The 23,474-nt window shown below is 40.7% G+C and overlaps 1 protein-coding gene across 3 annotated transcripts in view; it reads left to right on the top strand.

Annotated features, from left to right (window-relative positions):
- The first annotated feature begins 468 nt into the window (after positions 1-468).
- SGMS2 (sphingomyelin synthase 2) overlaps positions 469-23,474 on the top strand; it is a 35,741-nt gene continuing 12,735 nt past the window's right edge. The window contains exon 1 of one of the 3 annotated variants that reach the window (XM_021525496.2): positions 469-503. The gene's annotated coding sequence lies outside the window, so the exon portion shown is untranslated. Of the gene's footprint in view, positions 504-4,128; positions 4,218-4,242; positions 4,706-23,474 lie in introns of those variants that run through there. The other 2 variants (XM_021525497.2, XM_021525495.2) reach the window with 2 other exon arrangements.

Here is a 23,474-nt window from a genome sequence, read left to right as displayed (position 1 = left end):
TTTTTTTTTTTTCATCATAAGCTTTAGCAAGGAATATAATTCCACAAAGCTTCATATTTTTCCCCCTCAAACTATCCAGGGACGTTCTCAATAACACCTAAGTCCTTGAAAAAATAGTTTTAAAAACGTAATATCTCTGCCTAACTGTTGTTTATGAAAACAGCTAATACAGCAATTTTTGAGGAATGTAAACTCTGTAAAGCACCAAGGTTAGGCGAATGGCAGACAATAATCACGGATCTGAAGTCTCGGGAAGTCGAAAGAAAGTGGCTGGAGGAAGCATCTGCTGTCTCCAGAGATGCCTCCAAGGCGGACACCGCTGGCAGCGGACTTGGAGGCGGCGGCGGCCGCTCCCAGCTGCGCCCGGCCGGGCACCTGCGGGGCGGGCGGGCTCCGCTGCCATTGGGCTGGCGCCGCTTCCCGCCTCCTTTGAAAGCTGGGGAAGGGCGGGCGGCAGCCGCGCCTCGGCACTCGGGCAGCAGGGCCAGCGCAGGAGGCCGCAGGTGAGCCCGGGCAGCCGAGCCCGGGCAGCCGAGCCCGGGCAGCCGGCGGGGAGCGCTTTCCTGGTGGGCTCCGCTGAGCTGCGGGAGCGGCACTGGGGTTTCTTTCTTCGCGGGTTCTTCGGGCGAGGTGGTAGCGCTAAAGCGACGTTTGTGTGCTTAGTATGGCAGTGCTCGGCTTGGCAGCCTTGTGCTTGATAGTAAGTAGTAGTCTTCTTTGTTTGGTGGCGCTTTTTTTTCCTGTTTTGTTTTTTTTTTTTCCCTAATTTATTTTTGAGGGGTTGACCTCTTAAGGTAGGCTTGCTATCTAAGCAGGTGAATTTGTGCTTGATCCATCTGTGGTGATTTATAGATGTGTTTTATAAGGCCCCAGCTCCTCCAGTAGTAGGGCAGGACTGTGTACTTTGGAACTGGTGCTTATGAAGGAGTGATGGAAAAACTTGTCCTATGATTTCTATTGTGGCTTATCTTTTCATCTACTTGTTCAGTTGCCAAAAATTAGTGACATTAACGGTGAATTTACAAGGTAAGCTTTCTCCTGGTTCCTTGATGTTGAAAAAGAGCTAGTGAATTGATCAAAAATAGTAATCTGGAGACCTAGAATTCATTTCATTGATAAAATGGATCCAATTCAAAAACTGTGGAACTTATTTTTGTTAGGGGGTGTTTAAAAATTTAGGAAGTGTAGACTGATGAAGAATCTTCACGGTATAATCTACCTATATAGGGGTTTAGTGTTTTTTACTCTTTTCATAATTGGGTGGGAATAATAAATCATTCTGGAGTTACTCCATCTGTTTTAAGGTAGAAGTATCAGCTAGCACCTTCACAGATATAGTAGAGCTGCCATGAGTATCAGGGTACAGAATATTAATGTTAGACCTGAATAGAAGTAGTCTGCAGGATTACCCTGATTTATATGCTACTTGAAGAAAATGCAAGGAAGTGACTGTAATTATGGGCATGTATGGCATGCTTCAATATAAAATATATAGGTTTTAATCTGCCCTTAACATAGCTAGAATAAATTATACAAATATATGTGAGCTCCTAAGAACTTAGGTACTTATATGGTTAATTAGTTCTGAAACTATTTAGGCTGAGCACAGGTACATAGTTTTGCTCATCAGTTTCTGCACAGAATTCTGCTAAGGCTTGGCTACACAAAAAAAAACAAAAACAGTTTTTTTGGTTTTTTTTAGTAGTAGTATTGTTTATTCTGTCTATAAACTGTAAAGTCAGCTTGAACTAGAAATTTCTGTATGGTTCTTGGTTCTCTCCACCATAAACCAAATCATGCAGCTTCAGTTCTGCTACGGTAGGACTAAGCAGGATTCTGGTGGTAGTTGCTTCTGAAAACTGCCCAAGTGTCTCTTTGGAAATAGTCAGAATTTTAATGCACAAGCTGGCTGTGTTCGTTTATAGAATTACTGTTTCCAATAATATCCCTGCTGATCTCATGAAAGGGGGAAAAAGTAAACAGTAATGAAAAAGGATGCTGGGTTTGTTCCAAGTGAAAGGAACAGTAATTTTTTTTCCCCTCAAAGCTCTGTTTTTGTGTTCTCTCCCTCTCATCTGCCTCCCTGGGAGGTGAAGGGGAATGTCACTTGTGTGTCTTTCTATGGAATCCTGTATGTGCAAGGTTTCTTTTTCCTCAAAATAGGTTATGTAAGTCTTGTTATCTCTCACTTAATTCCTGTCTGAAAACAATCTCCTGAAGTCAATTTAGTTTAATTTAAAGTTCAAGATTTGTGCTGCTATTTCCTCTGGCAACTTTTGTGACTTCAAAAATTTGTTGCTTGCTTTTGAAGGTTTGTTGTTATGCAGGACTTGCAAGCAGTTCTTACCAGATTAGTTCAAGACCCTCTCCTGGAAGTTGCTCCTCAGAGATTCATCCCTGGGCTCTACACTTCAACCTCTCATCTGCATGGATGGGCTTGTGGGTTGGGTGTGAAGTGTAGTCTTGAACAGTGTAAGAAAATGTTCTGCTCTTTTTTACGTACTCAAATGCAGTACTCCAGATATTATTATTTAAGAGTAATTCCAGTGTTTCAGCTTACTCATCTAAATAATTTGGAAAAATGCCACTGAAGTTTCCAGTTGCTGCTTTTAACCTTTCTTCAGTGGCTTTTCTTTAATTAAGCAAAACTAGAGGAGGCCTCTGTGTAGCCTTTGCTGTACTTTACTTTGCCTGTAGATACTTTTTTATTCACTTGCATTACTATTTCTACTCTTGATATGTTACTCTGTCTGTTATTATCCTCTCTGTATAACAGCTTGAAGTAAGATACTGCAAAGGCATGCATGTGATTGTGTATCCAATATGTAGATATCTCTGTAATCAGCTAAAAACAAATGCCCTGCCCATGGTACCTTTTTTTTTTTTTTCCCCCCTTCAGATTTTATTTTAAAGGAAGCATTACCTGCTTAGGAGTATTGGAGGGGTGGTGGGAGGGGAGATTACAGTGGCAGTAAAGAGGGCTGTGGGGTTCCAGCCTCTTTGGTTCAGCACTACAGGTATGTATGTTCATTCACCTAGCAACAGGAACAGAAGTAGCCTTGCTGAATTGTTTATCAGGTTATAAGCGACTATTTGCATTAAGCCTGCAGGAGATAAAACTTGGAAATCCTGGCATTCTATCTGTAGCAGTGCCCTGGCTGTCACCTTTGGACCAGGGTAGTTTCCCTGTCCTACAGAAATCTGAGTGTGGAAAATTTTTCCACTCTGTGCTGGAATAAAGCAGATTCTCTCTTCCCTTCCCCCAAGCTTTTGTGGAAAAAAACAAAGTGCGGGCAACCCAAGCAGAATAGCCAATAGCTGGGTGAAGGGGGCTTTCCAGGGGTGTGACGAACAGAGGGTCAGGTGCCTTCCTCGATCGCGGGGTTGTGTGCCGGGCCGCCGCTCTGTCATGCGCCCGCTCGGCGCTGCAGCCGGGTGACTAAGGCAGGACAGGTGTGTATCGGCCGGAGTTTCGGTGAGGATGAGTTGACACCTTCCCCTCCCTTCCTCCCCCGCCAATCACGTGTTTCTTACACTGGAAAACTCCCAGCAAAATCTGGCTTCTACGTAGTGATGGGCAAAACTCTTTTGGAAACAAAGGTGGGGGGGGGGGGGGGAAATAGTCCTCTACCCAGCGCAAAAAAAAAAAAAAAAAGCCAAACAAACCCCCAAGAAAAGCCAAGTCCAGAGGCGAGGGTGAAACACTTGAGAGGCAGGGGGTTTCAGTGACAGTCATCCGTCACTTGAGCAGGTTTGGGGAAATCAAATCCCCCAGCAAAAGCGGGAAGCGCGTCGCTGCGGAGGGCGGCGGCGCTCGGCTGCGGGGGCGGCCCCGGCACCTGCCCCGCGCTGGCCGCGGGCGGTGCCCTTCCCGGAGTAGGCGTTTCAGGCTGGGCAGGGCGGGTGTCGGTGCCCCCTTCAGTGGGTTAGCGTGGCCCTTGCCCGGCGGCAGCGGGACGGAGCCGTCCCCCGAGAGAGCCGTGCGGGGCTGCGCGAGCAGAGCAGCGGGCGGGCGTGGCAGGGGGGCGCGGGGCGGGGCGGGCGGGCGGCCCCGCCAGCAGGGGGCGGCGGGTGGCGCGCGCGCGCAGAGGCGCGCGTCGGGGGCCGCGCGGGCGGGCGGGCGGGGCCGGCACCTTGCGCGGCGGGCGGGGGCTCCGAGAGGCCCGGCCGGTCCGGCCGGCCCTGCCCCGGACGGCGGCGGCGGCGGCAGCGCCGGGGTGAGTCACTGCTTGGAAATGGCGTGGGCGGGCGTACGCGTAGCAGAATGAATGATGTCAGGGAGCACCGCGGCGAGCATGAGGCTCGCGGCAAACACGGCGGTGGCCGCAGCCCCGAGCGAGCGCTGCCCCCGGCGCCCCCCGGGCCGGAGCCGCCCTCCAGCGGGAGAGCCTTTCCAGCTGCGGCACTGCTGAGGCAGGAAACCTCTGCGAGGATCGGCCCCTCCGCCGACACCCTTAAACCGGTCCCTTTCGCCAGGAGGGAGAAGAGGCTGAGGCTGGGAGAGGAGCAAATTGTAGGGGAAGGTAGAGATTGTGGCAAACTTTCTAGCTGCTTCTGCGTGCTGCTACCTCACTGGTGGGAGTGTCTGCCCATAAGGAACTGCAGAGCCCAAACCTAAGAGCCCTCAGGCTCCAAAAAAGACTTCCAGCCGCCTTTGGAGGAGGAGCTGCCAGCAGTGCAAGATTTTGTATATACAGCTGAGTAGGTAAGTTGGGATCGGCATAGGCGGATTAAAAGTGTGGTGTACCACAGGTGCCCACTCGGAGACCCTCTTTCACAGAAAACATACAACTGTCAGCTGGATAGAGACTAGGAAGAGCAGTCCTACGCTTGTGGTCTCTTCCATTTCTAGAGTTTGAGGCCCCTCTAGCTAGGGAGGGCACTTGCTGTTTTGATTTCTCTTGCCAGCGTGTAATTTATGGAACATACCAAGTTTGAGAGTAAAGTTCTATGGTTTTGGTGGATGCAATGTGTACATACCTCTTAGAGCAGTACTACATACCTAGCTGCTCAGAAGGGGACTTCAAAGGGTGGAATTTCAGCTCAGGAACATAAAGTAGTATTATACGGCTCTTAAGGGTGTTGTCAAGGTGTTTTGTTACAGGTGATTTTTTTTTTCTTATTGCATATCTGCTCTGTTGACGCCACTCTTAAACTTCCTGAAGTGCTGCTGAACTGAACTTTTGACTTAGTGGCAGGTTGCCTTTCTTTTAATGTTGTGCAGTTTCTGGAGTAAATTTAGCTTAAACTCCTTGTGAAAAGTAGTTAATGCATAGTCTACTGGCAAAGTAATAAAACCAGAATGCAATGTAGAATAGCTGTTCAGTTTAGTCCATTTCTAAACATTTTATTTCATTTGAACACCTTAGAAAATCAAACATCTGGCCTCAAACCACTTGACAGCTATTAATTTATGCACAGTTAATTATACAAGTGAATGGGTGTGTAGGAGTATTAGCATAAACTGAGCAGGTGCATGGTACTTCATCTGAGACAACAGGCCTTACAAGAATTTTGGCAGGCTTTACTTTAAACCACATTTATTAAATGGTTTGTCCAAAATCAATTTGCTTTTTTTCATTATATTTAAGGTAGTTGCTTAGATGTATTATTATTTGACAAGGCAGGTTTTTTGAAGCTCTATAGCCTTAAATACTTTCTCACTGCTAAACTAATAACTTCTATTCCTTATTTTGCCCTAACTTAAATAATCTAGGGCTTAATTTACTAGAAAGGTCAATATGCTTACTTCCATGTTTATTTCTTTTTAGGTTGTTAGTTCAAAATCGGACACATATTGCCACATTCTACTGAAAAACATGTACTTGTCTCTGTCCTTCAGAAAAATATTCCAGTGTACCCTGTGTAGTATGTCAGTCTTAGAGGATACTGGACAAGTCAAGTGGAGATTGGGAGAAACTTTAGGTGAAAATCTAAGGGGACAACAATTGTAAGCTGATAAAGGCCTCTAACGAGGTAGATTTCTGTGCTGTCCTTGTAGTGAACTTATACAATGGAAAATGGCGGCTTGAAGAGAGCAAAGACAGGTTATTTTTTTAAGTCATGGGTTGGTTATCTCAATTTAGAATGCCCTTACTCCTGAATTTTAAATATTCAGCCATGGATGGCATGTTGATAAGCATCTACTTTTCTGCATTGTAAAAGTGTGCTGTAGTTGTAATCTTGTAAGACAGAAATTAATTCAGAACTTAATGTTTCAAGTAGACATTAGAAGTGTTATATCAGGGATACAGTATAGTGAAAAACTGAAGATTTCCTTATCAATGCAAAAAACTCAGCCCACACATGTACCCTGTTGCTAGAAGAGCTGAATAAGAGACTTAATCTTAGGTATTTTTAATTCTAAAAACTGGAGTTCTTTATTTACGGTGTATGAGTATAACATACTAAAGATATCAAGACTGAAAAGTAGTGTATTTTTAAGGATTAACAAAATAAGTATTGAAACAAGTGATGGATTTCAAAAATGAGTAGCCTTTTTAAAGGAGCAGAAATGTAGAAGAAGGCTTCTGAAGAGATGGCTCATTACACTTAAGTCTCCTGGAGCAGAAGTGGTCTTTGAAGACTGATGTATTTAATAAAATAAAATTGCATACATCTTCTGTATTTTTTGGGTTTTTTTTCCTAATTTTGGTGGGCTGTTGGCCTACGATAGTTTTTGATACCGTTTGTGGTGAGTGGACAATACAGATGCTGTGATATATTATTTAGTATGGCTGTGGTAAGTCTGCACAGATGCTGCGAAGATTAATGTAACACTAGGTCTACTGTCTTCAGAGATCTCTCCCTGCTGGGAGAATTGTTTGTACCATGGACACCACTGTCCCCAGAGATGCTGCGCACACTAAGAATGTCAGCCATCCAGGCACCACTGTCCCAGCAGATGCTGAAGACATGAAGAGCTGCTAATGGGAAAGTTTTATGTAGCACAGATAGCTTTGTGTTATGTTTCAAACAGAAAGTCTATTCTGGACATTTCTTAACTATCCTGAAACCTAGCTGTTCTAGTGAGGCTCCAGAACGTTAATAACCACAAGTGTCTCCTGTATGAGGATGCTTGCTTAAGTTAACAATTACAGGTATCACTGTTTCTCTTACCCAGAACAGCTCTTGTGGAGATATGGGTGATACAGAGAATGAAGTACTTCTTAGCAATGTAATTGGTTTTGGAAGTCTGTAGCTGTTGACAGGAATTTTAATAGGACCGAAATATAAAGTAAAAGTGAATCAGCTTTAGGGAAACATGGTACTTACCCTCTAGCTAATGTATATGTAGTGTCTGTAAAATGAGGGGACTACTGTGCTTTGAGGTCATGCTTGTGGTTGCTGAGTAAAACTTTCTGCTTTACTGTGTTTCAGGTGGGCCCTGCTTGCAAGCTGATGGCATTTAGAAATGTTGGAGTCTAGTCTGTTGTATAGATGAAGAAACAGTTTGTGAGAATATCTGAGGCTGTTGAGCATTGCAAATAGAATGGATCCTCAGATAAAATAATGAGCATTATTAATCAGAAGAACTTCACTGCATTCATTCTGACAAGAGAATTTTATAATAAAAAACCATCCATTACTTGTTTTTTTTCAGGAAAAAAAAAATTATTCGATATGTAACTCTAGAATGCGAGACTGTCCCATTTATTTGAAGGTACCTGAACAAAAAATCAGATTTCACTTACCTTTCCTAGTTGACAGAGGTTAACTTTGAATTGCCATGTATAAATTTCAAGAATGTTCCAATTATTATTGATAAAGCGTGTTTACAAAAATGAAGTTGCTGATATTAGTAGATCTGTGAGGGTTCCAAAGTCTGATCTTGGCAGTCACACATTGCAGTGTCTTCCTGTTCTTAGCTTTCCTCTTGGCCTTTAGAGTTCATCTCTTTCTGGTCTGTTCTGTAGTCTTTTGTTTCTTTTTCTTTATATAGAGTGATTTCCTCAGGCTAAATCTTACTAGGATCCTATGCCAAGCTTTGCACTAAACTTTTCAGTGTTGTCTGTGGTTACTGATGCAAATTAGGATTAGGGTTGTACACCTGTTCTTCCTTGGGGAATTGTTGAGCCTCTTGGGCACAGCACTGAATGTTTTCAAAAATTGCATCAGCTTAATTTGGTTGATTTAAGCTGAACTGGTGCAGAGCACTTAGGAATATGTCTGCTGAGAATGGCTAAATTTAAAATAAATTCCCTCTGGATTATTTTTGATTTAGCAGTAATCTGAAATCTTAAATTAAATTTAGAGTTGGATTCAGTTTTTCAGACAAGATGTAAGCATGTAATGGCTGAAACAGGGAAGAAAATTTAAAGTACAAATAATGATTAACTGTATCTTCAGTTACACTAAGGTTACTTTGATGGTGGAAGAGATGGATATCACAAAAGAAATCAACGGAAGTGAGCAATAAACCCCAGGAAGCTATTTATATTTAAGGTGTTTTTTCTAATCCTCCATCTGAGAATTCACAAACTGCCTGCAGCAGTTTGTGATCACTGCTTTTCAGGAGTCCCCAGCCAATTGGTCATGTTCCTTGTGAAATGTTTCAAGGGCAGGTTTACCTGTTGTCAGAAACCAGTATGGCTCATGTAAAGTTCTTTAACCTCCTTGCATTTGGGAAAGATCTTTTTGCCTAAACTGCTGGTTGATATCTTAGGCCTGTGTCAGTCTTGCTGCCACTGTAAGCTTAAATATTCACAGAGTGAAGTTTTAAGTACTAATATGAACTAAATCCTTATAAATAAAAAAGCCCAATATTAGTACATTTATTCTGTCAAATCAGTATATGATTTGTCTTGATGCAAGTTCTGATAGCAAAGTGTCACTGTGAGCTATCAAAACTTTAGACTAGAGTTTGCGTTTGTAGTGTCTAACTTAGAGAAGGATGGGTTTTTTGTTTTGCTTGATGATACATCTATGATCATAGTTTATGCCTCTAATAATAGAACTTAAGTTTGATTGTGTTTTTTGGTTGATTGGTTCTGATTGTGTGTGGTTTGTTATTTTTTTAAATCTGAGTTAAATATAAAATAAATGGGAGTCTTTAATCCTATCAGAGTGCAGAAATCTGTCCAGCCTCAAAAAACAGGCCTTTTGGATCTTGTAAGACATAGCTTAAAGCCCTAAGCAAAAGGTAATGTTTTCCATTTCTTGAAGTATTATTATAAGTACTTTGGCATATGCTACCTCCCCAGAAAAATCTTTAATAGAACTCTTGTGTCTGTACAAGTCCTGTATTAAGAAGTCACCTGCTCTCACTACTTGGGTTTTTTTATGTTGAAATATGTTTATATTTTCTATTCTTTCTCTTTTTAGAGTGTGTATTCTGCTTAGCTTCCTTAGATCTTAAGCTGTTGTGTGATGAGTGCTGAATGACTTCTCATGGTTCATTTCAGCCATGTGAAATGTACATAACAGTGACAAAATGTTTACTTACCCACACACCCAAGTTCCTGCTTATGTTCACTCTCTAGTGCTGGCCAGTTGCTTAGTGGAGCAGAGCTAAATAAGGAGACAGCATCTCCAGATTTCTTTTATCCAGTTTCAGCTGTGTTATGATTATGTCCTGTCCAAGAAACTGAATTAAACTCTATGCTTCATTTAATATTCCAGACTACTGCTAAATCAGAAATAATGAGGCAGTCTCCTTATTTAGGTGACATAATTTGCTGAAGAGAAGCAGCAGTAGGGAAGGTTGTGCCTTTTAGTCATTATTTCTGTCTTCTCTAGAATATGATATAATCCTGTAGCTTGATAGTTGATAGTTCTAGTATGCTTCTACAATAATTACAGTTTATTTGATTTTTTTATTTTATTTTTTTACTTCCCCACATCAGCCTTGTAAAAACTGCACTTGCTGTCTGTAGATGCCTTATGCCAAATACCACTGCCCGTGTCTTGGTTTGAGACTGAACACAGCTGTATTGGAGTAGTGTTCCCATCACTGTAGTTGCTTAAAAAGGGCGTCTTAAAAACTGTAATGCTCTGTTACTGTCTTAACAGTTATAAATCAATGCTTAATGTAGAATTCTGTTTCATCTTCTGACAGTTATTCTGGTTCAAATGTATGTACTACAATTTCAGTAAAAAATCAAAAGCATTTAAACTGAAATTCTGAAAGCCTTGTTTTGGTGGGACTTTTTTCTGTAATACTGAGAGATATTAATTCTTTTGACTAATTTGGCTTAGTTAATAGGTGCTGTTTTTTTCTGGTAACTCAACTTCTTCAGGAGTGTATAGAAACTATTGATATGTTGTAGCTTAAAAAGTTAACTAACTCATGTTACTTTTAGTTCCTGTGTATTAGGAGCCTGACAAAAGTCCTACCAAAGCTTGTGGTTTTTCCAGTTTTCATAATACTGTACTAATCTGTAAGGATGCGAGGTAAGAGTTCCTTACAATGCCAGTCTCAGAACCATGAGCTTGTCTTCATTTGATTTTACTCAGATTTTATATATTAGTTTGAGTGTCACTTGACAAGAGTTCATTCTTGTCGTCTGGCTTACTATCTTGGTCTTCTAGAGGCCAAAACTTGTCTCTAATTTATAAGTATAATTAATACACTTGCTTAAGGTGCTGTTGGTCCTCCAAATTGAAGCTGTTTATTTCCATTCTGTGAGACAGCATATCAGCTAAACTTGAATCCTGTTACTATTAAAAGTGCTTATGCACTAACATGGAAAAACAACACTCCAGTGTTTTTGTTTTCCTAGACGTTTAACTTTCTTGGTGGACTTCAGTCTTGAGAGGAAGGGCTGTGTCATCCTGTTTAGCACTGAAGCAAGAAGTATTAAAGGCATTGTTCCTTCCAAGGTGCCACAGTGAATTTAGAAGTTAAATTGGAAGTTAATATTAAGGCAACTTATTGAAGAGTTTAGCGTTATAGGTTTAAACTTCTGTCCACTGCAGTGATTGTATCCTGAGTTTTCAGATTATTCAGAATTCATCTTTTTAGTGATAACTATGCCTTGGAAACTGAATACTACACATGCTGCACAGCTGAATGGCAAGTGCTTTCCAATGAGAATGGTTTTCTTGTTGTCTTTGTTTTGTGTTCTGCGGTTACCATGGCCTTTAGCTTCTTCCATGCAGGTCTTAAAAAAATGGTTCAGCTATTTCCATATGTGCAAACAGGCTTAAGTATTAAGATAAGTAACATTTCCTCGTTCTTCTGTTTGGAACAAACTGTAAAGTAGGGTGGAATAATGTGTATCTCTCTGGTAAAGTCAGTAACTTGTACTGACTTTTAAAAGTTATGATGGATGAAATAAATATCAACTGACCAACAACATCACAAGACAATATCTCAAATAGCAAAGTTCAAGTAGTTGGGCTAAATAATTGTACTTATTGTTCTAAAAGTATTCTTATTTGATATGAAGTGCTTGGGTTTTTTTATTGCCTAATTCTACAGATTGCAGGGAGTTTATGCTTTCTTGTGTACATTACTGCCTAGTCACTAGACGATCTGAACAAGGTAAGGTGCATGGCTTAGTTTTATTATGCAGAATGAATGTTCCCATAAAAAACTGTTGGTTGGGTTTTTTCCCTTAATTTGTAGTAAGATAAAGTTTATATTAAAGTCTTAAGTATCATAGAGTTTGACTAAACTCTTTACCTGTCCTATATTTGAGTAGCTCACAACTGAATGACTGAATTTAAAATGGGATACTATTACCCTTCAAAGGCCTGGAGGGCAGAGAAGAGTGGCAGGCAAGCCACTGCCAAGCTCTCTGTTCTGTTATGCTGCAATAAGGGCAAACACTAGAACCATGTTCTACTACCTTACCTGTAACTCTTTGAGTGTGCACACATACGCACTTTCTTCTTATTCTCCCTCTGCATCCTGTGGTAGTAGAATTAGGAACAAAGCTTCTAGCACTGCAAGCCTTTCTAGAACATGTGGCTGAGGCATTGTGGCGTAGTCAACATTTGACTCTGTATGGAACATACAGATAAAATTTGTTCTTATCAAAGTCTCTATTGCAAGGACAGCTACAGGAGGAATATTGTACTTTGGCTACCACAATTAGCTTGAAGAACCCTTATCTTGATTAATCTTCCATAACACTATTATGTTTAATGGTTTGTATTGCTCAGCAGATTTTAGACTGATGTTACATAACTTATGATTTGGTCATGTTGTTGAGAACGTAGCATGAAAAATGTCCTGACACATGCATTTATAGTGATATTCTATAGTGTTTCCAATTAGAATAAAGCTTTCTCCTTTCATCAAAAGGCTTATAAACTGCAGGATGGTATTTTTAGTGTTGTGTATTTGTCATAGTGTGATTTGATGGAGAAAGACAATCTTAGTGGACAGAAAATGTATTGCTATTTAAGATTGTTTTCATCTTGTCACTATTATAACTGTTTTACAACACTGTTTCCACACCTCTTATCTCCTCTTTTCATGAGTCCTGTAGGTCTAGGAGAGTTAAAAGGTCTGAGAGGATCTTTGTGTCTCTTTACCTCTTAGCCAGGCAGCACCCCACAGATTTATTGCCCATGAGATGGGTTTGCAGATAACTGAGCTGTAAGTCAAATAGATTTTCATGCTGGTACATGTCAAAGAACATGTAGCTTTTTACCTAACAGTTACAGCTCTAAGAGTCTGTGGGGTGTGTGAGCCCATTGCCTTGTGATTTTCTGTTTCCTGTATATGTTAAGAAAGTGGTTTGTGTAGTTAGACTGAATAGTACCTGTTTCAGTAGGGTTTATTTGGTGTTGGAAGTTTTTGTTTGTTTGTTGTTGTGTTTGCTTTTTCAATTGCCTGCTGTGAAGTCTGTGCATTAGCTCAAATGTTGAAGGTTAGTAGCAATTCAGGTTCTTCCTGGAAAGTGTCTCAGTATGTGTCTGTGAATATTCAGTCTTCTGGTGTCTGAATATGCTTAAGGAATTTTACTGCAAGTTTTTATCTTGGACACTTCATTGCTCTGACTACCTCCTTGTAGAATAAGAGATCAGTTTGTGCTCTTGCCCTGTAGAAGGAGAATTGAACAAGTGTCAGTGCTGTCTAAATCCGTTTTATAAATCTTTGTCAGATGTGAGGAAGCTTTCGGAAGCGAAGAACTTTCTCTGAGCAATTCTTTTTTAGGTTAAGGTAGTTACTCATGCTGTTGGATTTAAACTTCAATACTTGTTTGAGTGTATTCTGTAAAGCTCTCCCAGGAGCATAGGAAAATGTAGGCTATGGCAGATGCCTTCATTCTAGAGATGTGGCACTTCTTTTCTGCATCAGACCCACACATGTGAGTATTCAATACTCACAAAGTGCATTATCTGAAAAGGCAATCAGATTTGTACAGAGATTGGACTTATTTTTTGGGCTGATTTCTTTACAGTCTTTGCTGGACTGTAACACTGCTATTATAAAACGTGTTTCTTTTGTGTTTGTCTTGCATGAAATATGGAGCTCATCTGGAAAGTTCCAGGGACGAATAATATACCTGCTGTAGGGCATAGATTCTCTTCTGAAGGTCTTAAACTGTGAAATTCAGACTTAATTTTTGTCTTATTCTAGAACAGCATTTTGCATTCCTTGTGTTAAAATACTTTTTTAGAACTTTTAAAATTTTTTTTTCAAGTTAAAGTACTAGGAAGGAGAGAAAATAGATCTGCTCTGGGATTTTAGATAAGTTTCTTCTGTTCTTTACCAACAAAACTTACTGGGCATGGGTAACTTGTGTTCCACTATTTTTTTTTATACAGGTGTACAGTATGGATAACTGCACTTCATGTGGTTCAATAAAATTAACACTGACCTGTCATATAAGCTAACCATGCATGGCCTAGACTGTTTGCTTGAGCTTAACTAATTAATTCTGCTGCACTAGCAGTGGAACAGCTTAACATGGACTGGAATATGCTAGTATCCCAGCCTGACTTCTGCTTCCAGATACATAAAAGTATGCCTTCCTGGGTGACAGCTTTTATGGCCAGTCCTGAACCATCCCCATCTTTGTTGTCTTGATAAAGCAGTGTTAAGAGATTCCATGAGTTAGGATTGGTGTGGAATGTTTCAGGCCATCTTGGTCTGCCCCTAGCTCTCATTAACATCTTAGCACACTTCTTGAGTTATGGTTCTAGCCTAATGTAATGTGGATTTTTTGATTTCTTCCTGATTGGCTTGCATGAGTCTAGAAGGCTGCTGCCTCTCTCCTCTGGAGACCTGTAATTGCTCCTGTGGGGGTGTTTCTTGTTATACAATGTCTGTCATGCAGGGTGTGGCATTCACATGTTTAATACTGTCATGTAGGTGCCATCCTACTCCTGGCAAGATGATACTCACCCAGAGGAGAGTAGCTGACAGCAAAGACACCTGCAGTGGTTCTAGCTGCAAAACGGCCATGCAGGAGCAGTTCCTGCAACAGCTGATTTTAGCCTAGGCTGTGTTGTGCAAGCCCTTGTCCTGGCCTGCTTTTAGCTAGGTAAGTACCTTAAAAAGTGGCCTGGCTTGCTGTAGTGCTATGTTAATGAAAGCTCTTGAAATCCAAGCTACTATTGTGTTTTGACTTCAAGATATGTTCTAGACAACAATTTTCTCAGATTATGCCCATTTGTCCTAAATTTAGAAGGTTACTTGTAAAGCCAGAATGTGATCTGTCCTTGCTGATAGATGCAGATCTCTTGAAATATTTGGTATTGTTGAGGAAAACATACGCAGTAATGCAGCAGGTATAGCAGTATGTAATAAGATAGCGCCCTCCTTCATGAAAAAGCAGTTGGTAGGCTAGAGTAATTGTTTTTACTGTGCCCTAATTTTGCCAAGTTCTTAGTTCTCTTCTTTTAGAACTGCTTGGCACTATTTCCAGTTGAACACTTAGTTCTGTCCTTAGATTTTTGTAATTCATCACGTGGAATTAGTTGATTCACCACTTAATTACTGTACACCATGGCTACTTAGCACACATTCACAACATCACTGGTCTCAGGGAGTCTAGAGATGAGACTTTATCCTAAACAGCTTTGTCAGTTGCAGTTCTGACTGCGGAGCAGTTTATAGAATCTGTTTGGCCCTCCATGTTTCAGATAGTCTACATGGCACCTCTTTGGCCTCCTGTCCTCTTCCCAAATCAATCTGTATATAGATGTCTGCTGGACATTGGAATAAGAATGCCATAATTTTTTTATTTTATAATTTTTATAGAATACTTTCTATTTTAAGGTAAGCTTTAGGGCCTCCCATGAAAATGTGACCAAGAATTATTATGTTGATAAATCACTTTTTTCCAAATGTTCTTCCTGAAATATCTTTTTTGATCACTTGTTCTATTCTACTTCTGCCCCAAATTTTTTCATGGGCAGTAAGACAAAGGTCAGAAATGGTCCTGGTTTCCAGCCTGTGGGATTTTTTTTTTGCAGAAATAGTCTCTTGACTCAAAATTTTAAGTAATGCTACTTGAACAGAGAAATTGAAAATAATGTTCATGCAGCATACTATGCTGCTGATATGAATGCCATTTAGCAGGCAGTTTGATTGGCTAGCTTGGATTTCCACTTGACATTCAGCCTTGATTGATTTGAGTCATCATTTGCTTGCCTATGCTTCTAAAGATAACACTTTCAGTGGTGACCAGAAGCCGTCCTTGAGTACAACACATAGTTTAAGGTGTGGAAGTTGCTACTTGAGGTACATGCTAATACAGTGTAATATAAATAATTCTGTGTAGATTGAGTCACCTCAGTACTTTCACACCAGGTTTTACCAACTGGTAGGATAAGGTCAATGTAATTTCAGTCATTAATTTCATTTGTACCTTTCTAGTTATGCTGTGTTCATGGGCAAGATGTAGGCGTTACAAAGCAGTTACATGATGTTACAATGAAAGACTCTAATAATGGCTTTTTAGGAGCAATGCTAAAGATGCTATTCAGCTCTTTTCTTGCAGAAATAGTTTTAATCTCATGTTTTTACTAAGTGGGAATTTGAACATCACTAATTTGCTTCAGTCTTTCCTGATTAACTTGGTTATTTAAATCCTTTAAAAAAGCTTTTAAAAAAGCAATGGAATTCTCAAACTATTAGGCAAGAAGGGGAAGACAAATAAATGAAAGTAGTAACACAAATGGTGAAAGCCTGTATGCTGAGTCTGGTGAGCGGTTTGGCATAAAGTAATTTCGTTATTGCCCTGGTGTTCAATGCAGGGTTGTTTTCACTGAAGGCTGCAGTGTACAGCAGGGAATAATGAAGAGAGGTTGGAATTATTTTGGAGATGTTTAGTTGGGTTCTTAAGTAGTAGCTCTGTGAGGGGCAGTAAAAACACATTAATAGGATTCTTGGCTTATTTTTCTGACCTCTAGGGTGAGCAAAATATATGGAAAAGGTATTACAGAAAGATTTTAGATTATAATTATTTTCCACTGCTGTCCCACTGTTAATGTTAGCAATGATACCCTGTGTTGTGGGGAGATAGCTTATCAGGCAGGAGAAGTGATTATCTTAAGGAAACTAGTGTTCTGTTCATCAGCCTGTGGCAGAAACAAAAATCAAGAAGGAAGTGTTGAAGTGTGTAGCGCTTAAGTGTTTAGTATTTAAAGTTAAACACTGTCTTTTCTGAATTAAATAATATAAAAAGGAGATACTTTTTCTTGCCAGCATAATGTGGAAAGTATTTTCTTCTATTAATAGAAAGCTTTGAGCTAATGGAATACTTGTTGAAGTTTAAAGAAAACCATGGGACCGCACTGGAAGCTTAGATTGTGGTGCCATTTTTTAACTGTGTAGTGCTTCAAGTTGGTGTGTAGAACTTCAGTGAGAAACCCAGTTACATGGAGAAAGCTTAATATAATTTTGTTTATTGCAAACTGGAAGCTTGAAGAGTATATTATGAAAGGGTTCTTTGCTGCTTTTCTAATCCCCTAAGTAAACATGTCTGGATTGATCGTGGTAATTGCTGAAATTGCTCTGTACTCTTGACTTCTTGGTGTTAGAGTTAAATTTACTAGGTTTTAGTTTTGAAAGTATGTCAACAAAACCTGGGGGTGGGGGCAGGGAAGTGGTAAGGAAGCATCTAGTGTATGAGCTGGATGTAGATTTGATGGCTGAACCTGTAAACAAGCAACTTGAATGAGAGATCTGTGTATTCCCATCTCTAGTTGACTGGGGTTGCTGATTGTAATGCACAAGGCTTAGGGTGCTTGATGGTAGGCGTGGCAAGAAGGTGGAGGGGAAGATCAAAATGGGGGACTACATCATGTTTCTTGGTGAGTTTTAGTCACTGTTTACTGTGAGCAGTAGATGATGTATTATGCCAGCATCATACCTCTTAACTAATATTCATAAAGCTTTCCAAGCAACTACATCAACACAGAGTTGAGCAAGCTGAAAACTGTTCTTAGGGAGAAGAGAGGAGAGTGAGTCATTGATTCTTTCCTGTTTTAACGGTGTGTAGTGTGCTAGACTTCTGTTGTTGGCAAAGAGGGTAAAACATTGGTCAGAATACCATCAGACAAGGGGGTGCGTGGGTGTGTAGATACATGTGTTTCTGAAAGGGGATGTTTCTGCTGCTTGAGCCTCTGAACACAGCAAGTGTTGCTGCAATGTACAGCGTCACAATTTTTAATGTGCCATGTGAACTGAGGGATATGTGAAACCAGCTTATAGTATGATATTAATTAGTTTTAAATATGCCCTGTACTAAGAACTCATGTGGGGTGAGAATTACAGTCCTATGCTTTGCAAGGACTGATGTCTGTTTCAGGCTTTTTAAAAAGTGAGTTATGAATAGGAGCCTGTGTACACCTCAGTGCTCAAAAAACTATTCTCTGGATTGTGCAACTTTTATATGTATTACTGCTGATATTGTAAAATGCTGTGCAGATTTAAGCAATTACTGTCGTCTCACTTTAAACTTCTAGGAGGAGGGTTCTTGTTCCTGCAGAAAATACACTAGAATGTTCTTATAAATGTAACCTCTTATTTGCTTTTGGGAAAGGCTGTGGATGTTGTCTGTTTGGATTTCAGCAAGGCCTTTGCCACTGTCTCCCACAGCACACTCCTGGAAAAGCTGCAGCCCATGGCTGGGACAGGAGCACTCTTTGCTGGGTTGGGAACTGGCTGGATGGCCGGCCCAGAGAGTGCTGGTGAATGGTGCTACATCCAGCTGGGGCCAGGCACCAGTGGTGTCCCTCAGGGGTCTGTGCTGGTTCCTGTTCTGTTCAACATCTTCATTGATGTCATGGATGAGGGGATTGAGTTCTTCATTAGTAAATTTGCAGATGACACCAAGTTAGGGGCATGTGTTGATCTGTTGGAGGGGAGAAAGGCCCTGCAGAGAGACCTGGAACTCCATCCATCTGGATGAATGGGCAAGTCCAAGCGCTTACTCCTGCATTTTGGCCACAATAACCCCCTGCAGCGTTACAGGCTGGGGATGGTGTGGCTGGACAGTGCCCAGGCAGAAAGGGACCTGGGGGTACTGGTGACAGCAGCTGAACATCAGCCAGCAGTGTGGCCTGGTGGCCAAGAAGGCCAAGGGCATCCTGGCCTGTGTCAGGAATGGTGTGGCCAGCAGGAGCAGGGAGGTCATTCTCCCCCTGTACTCAGCACTGGTGAGGCTGCACCTTGAGTGCTGTGTCCAGTGCTGGGCCCTCAGTTTGGAAAGGATGTTGAGATGCTGGAGTGTGTCTAGAGGAGGCAACAAGGCTGGTGAGGAGCTTGGAACACAAACCCTGTGAGGAATGGCTGAGGGAGCTGGGGGTGTTTAGCCTGGAGAAAAGGAGACTCAGAGGTGACCTTATCACTCTCTACAACTTCCTGAAGGGTGGTTGTAGTCAGGTGGGGGTTGGTCTCTTTCTCCAAGCAGCAGCTGACAGAATGAGGGGACACAGCTTTAAGCTGTGCCAAGGGAAATAAAGGTCGGGTATTGGGAAAAAGTTTTTACAGAAAGAGTGATAAAGTACTGGAATGGTCTGCCTGGATGTGTTTAAAAAGAGATGGGATGTGCCACTCGGTGTCATGGTTTAGTTGAGGTTTTAGGGCATGGGTTGGACCTGATAGTCTTGAAAGTGTGATTCTGTGGTTTTGGTGTTGGTGCAGCTGCCTTTTGGAAGTAACAGGAAAAATTTGACAGGCAGTATTGTCTTAATACTTAAATATTTTTAGGGTATATCACTGATCAATTTACTGATTACGTAACTTCCTCTTCTAGCTGCCTGATGCCTGATAAGCTGTTGCACAGTCACTTTAAAGCACACATTAGTCACTGTGACTCCTCAGCCCTGTGCTGAAAGTGGTGACTAATCTCTGGGTCCGACTTTCCATTATGAAGCACAACCTTTACCCTCGGTAACTAGGTGGAGGACTTCACAAAATAGTCTAAAACATTCTTGCCTCCTGTGCTGGGTCCCCCTTACCTCACAGCTAGCGTCTGCAGCTTCTGAGTCAGCTAGGAAAGATTTGAAGCATTTGTTGTGCTTCTAGGCTCTTAACAAATCTTTAGACTTTTCTGTGTCTTTGAGAGGAATCTTGCTTTGGCTAGTGGCTCTTAAGCAGTGTCTGAAGCTCTAGCAGAATGAAAGGAGAAGCCAGCCTGCACCTAAAAGCCTGATCCAGAGGCTTATTTTGGCACTCATTTTTGGCATTTTGTCTGATGAAATTGAGGTAGTACAGTGACTTCCATACTTTGTAGAGTGTTTATAATAGGCTTTTCTAATGAATAGAAGGTTATGAGCCAAACATTTTTTTGCAATGTTATAAAATATGCAGTGATAGAGAACCTTTCCTGCCTTTATTCAAAAGCAGCTGATTTAGAGCTTAAATATCACTTCAGGTTAGCAGACCTTTCTGTGCAGATCTGAAATACTGAAACAGTCTCATTTAGTATGGGTTAAGCAGGAAGAAGACTTGATCTTAATTTTCTGGTATAAAGTAGTTGTGAGGGAGTCTTTAGGCTTTAATGTTGGAATAACAATACTTTTTTCAGCTCTGTTAGAAAGGGATTTAGCAAGTGTGCATTGGCAGTGAAGGCAGACAACACTGTCCTGAGCTGTATTTAATAGGCACATAGTCATTTTTTATAGGGAAGTGATTATTCCTCTCTGCTTGGTACTACTTGCCTGTCTAGAATACTGTATCTGGTTTTTGGTCCTTGATCCAGGCAAACGGTGAAATGGCAACAAGGCCAGCAGAGGGACCATCAGGGTGGTCAGGAGGCTTGAGCACAGGCCTGGGAGGGGAGGCTGGGGGAGCCTGGGTTGCTTCAGCCTGAAGAAGAGCAGTCTCAGAGTGCCTGACTGCAGCCTGTTCATACCTGCAAGGTTGCCATCAGGAGCCTGGGGACCAGGCTCTTCACAACAGTGGGAAGATGAGATACCAAGGCTGTAACTTATAATAAGAAAACTAGATACAAAACCAGTAGATTTAACAATTAGAAAACAAGCAAAACACCAAAATGGAAAAAATAACAGTCCAACCATGCAGTCAAACAGGCTGCTTGGGGAGGTTGTGCTTCTTTGTAGGCATGAAAAATACGCCTGGATTGAAACCCTGAGTCACTGCTGATCCTGGCCAGAGGCCCAGGCACCTCCTGAGGTTTCTTCTAACCTGAATGATTCCATTTGTTCTGCTGGTTCTACAGATGTATGACTGACCATTCTCAAAACACTTGTTTTAGGGAAGACTGTTAACCTGTGAATAAGACTGACTTTGTCATACACATGTGGATTATTTCTGGAACGAGTTACAGTAGCACTAAAAGATAACAAATATTTGACAGCTATTGTGATCTTGTTTCTTGAAAGATAAGGGTAATAATCACAAGGAAAATCTAGCCATGTCATGGTGTCACCTTTAAAGGACATCAGAATCTTAGTTACCAAATATAGTCCTTCAGAGTCTGGGGACCAAACAGTTCAAGAGTTTGAAGATGCCTTCATGCAGTTAAGGCAGACCTACTCAGCAGTGTTCAAAATGATAAAACAGCTTAAAGATACCTTTTTTCTTTGCTTGCTTAATTACTGGGGACAGGTTGGATGGGGCTTTGAGGACTTGATCTAGTGGAAGGTGTTCCTCCTTGTGGCAGGAGAGTTGGAACAAGATGATCTTTAAGGTTGTTTTCAACCCAAACAATTCTCTGGGGGTTTTTTGTGCCTTTTGGGACATACTGTCTAAGAAACCTGACACTGCTGTAAAACACACTGGATAATGAATTACTAGGAAAATGAAACCTAACATACTTTTTACTGTTGAGAGGCATGAAGAAACAATTCTACAGGACTGGTAAAACGTGGTTTGTACAAATGGATGACCTATAACTTTGAAGCTTTTCTCCTCTATTTAGTCCTAAAAGATGTCTTCTGTTGGTACATTAATAATCCTAAATAAGGGACTTGCCAAATCCCTCTCTCAAGGTAAAGGAAGTAACTGGTCTATTTCTACTGCTGAGAATAATTTTATATTATGCAAATAATTAATGCTTTTTATAAAAAAGTTGACATTTACTGCAAGCAGTATAATAATGAGATGATAATGAATAGTACTTCTGTAATCCAGCTTTCTTTCACTTGCAGTTCTTTAGCTTCACAGTAGTTTTCTCTGGAGGTTTTGGGTAGTAATGAGGTTTTCTTCCTTCCAGCAGTCTACATGCTGTGAGATGTACATATAGCCAGAAAGAAGGGAGAGATCTGGAATGCTTTCAAAAGTAAAAATTAAGGAGAAACCTCTAAAAGCAAGTTTTTGTTCATTTCTGTCTAGATAACAGTGATAACCTGGCTTCTTTTTTAGCTCTAGTTACATAGGTAGTCCTAGAAATTTAACTGATCAAAACACATGCTAGCTAACCCAGTAACTGTGATAAGTTACTTCAAATTGTACTTTGTTTGCAGACCCTTTTTCTTCAGTTACCAAAATACAAGAATACAGCTGTAGCAAATTTTTGAGCCAGTCTTAACAGAAGTGAATGAGCTTTAAAATAGTACTATCAGAAGTCTTTTCCATTTTGTATATGAAAGTATAGCTTCTCTTAATGTCAGAATAGATCAGTCTCACTGTTTTGGATACTCTTGTTCAAATAGTATTGGAACAGCAGGTTAAGAACTGCTTATTTGAAAACCCTGTGCAAATTATGACTGTTCATACCTTCATAAATTATAGAAATTAAAATATTTTGAGAAATGTGAAGTTCCAATACTGGATAAGAAATACCGTTTGGGAGCTAACTTTATGTGAAAATGACCTTTAGATGAAAATCGGATGACTAACAAGCTAAATAAAACTCTGTTATTCTTAAGTTCTAGCATAAAGAGCCAAATGCAGACATGCTTTCTGGTGCTTGTCTCAAAGCTGTGCCCCCCATCAACTATTTTCTTTCAAATGGCAGTCAAAAGGGGATGCAGAAAACTAAGGTATGATATTTGCATGGGAGCAGGTAGGAGCTCAGGATAAAATATTAGCATGCATCCTCTTTTAGCATCTTTTTAATTCTAAAGACTTTCTTTGAAATGCAGTTATGATTTCTGCTGTAAAGTTGCTGCTTAAGAAACTTTGCTTCTTGATAAGGTAACATTTTAGAAGGTATAGAAGTGCTTCCAAAAAGCAAACTTGTTCCTAAAACTTGGAGGTATCCCTTATAGGATTTTAATTTATCCTTTTGGTTTACCTGGCCAGTTTTTTGGGAGTTTGAGACTTCCCCAGTAGTTGCTCCCTATTTTAGTGTGCTTTTCAGATCTAGGTGTTGGCAAGATGGTGAGATCTAAGCATTGCTGCCTAGTTGCTGAAGAATTCTGAGGCTTTCTATTTGTGGCCATCTTCTGGTTTTGATAAGGGATGTTTTAGATTTGACAAAAAAATCAAATGGATATTTTATCAAAAAGACAACATGAAGCTAAAAGGAACCACACCACTTATGGGTATGTGAATGGATATTTGAATTGGGGGCAGGAACTTGGCGGAAGAACCTGTGCACTTCTGGGCAGTTCCTTTTACAGCCAGTAGCAGAGGATGATAAGACTGTTGGTGCTGTGTATCTGTTGCTGCTCTGGTCAGTCAGATTGGCGGAAAGGGACTGAGAGCTTCTAGAGAGACTTTTGTCTTTTTAATCAATAGAGTTGCTAATTTATTTTAGAAATGGGAGAAAGAGGTTGAAAAGGTACTATAAAGGGAAACAGTTACCTTCTTACAAATCACTCATCAGATGATGTATAGCACCTTTAATTATCAATGTAAACAAATGTTTGGCTGCAGTATGCACTCTGCTTGAAATAATCTTGATGAGCCATCAGAAGTGGTAGATCAATATGCCTTACAATCCATTTAAAAGTACCAGGAAGGAACACAACTTTCTCCTGCAAGCTGTAGCTATAATTGTTTTGCTTAATAAGTTAATATGAGAACATGAGCACTGCTCTACTTTTTAGGTTCTTACGTTATTGTTCATCTGTACTTCAGATACTCTTTGGCCTTACTTGGATGTCATTAAGCATCTGAAAGTAAAATCTTTCACTTATGTCACTAGGCACACTAG

The sequence above is a fragment of the Lonchura striata genome, chromosome 4, assembly GCF_046129695.1.
Source record: "Lonchura striata isolate bLonStr1 chromosome 4, bLonStr1.mat, whole genome shotgun sequence".
Lineage (NCBI taxonomy): Eukaryota > Metazoa > Chordata > Aves > Passeriformes > Estrildidae > Lonchura > Lonchura striata.
This window is presented reverse-complemented; position numbering and strand designations above follow the sequence as displayed.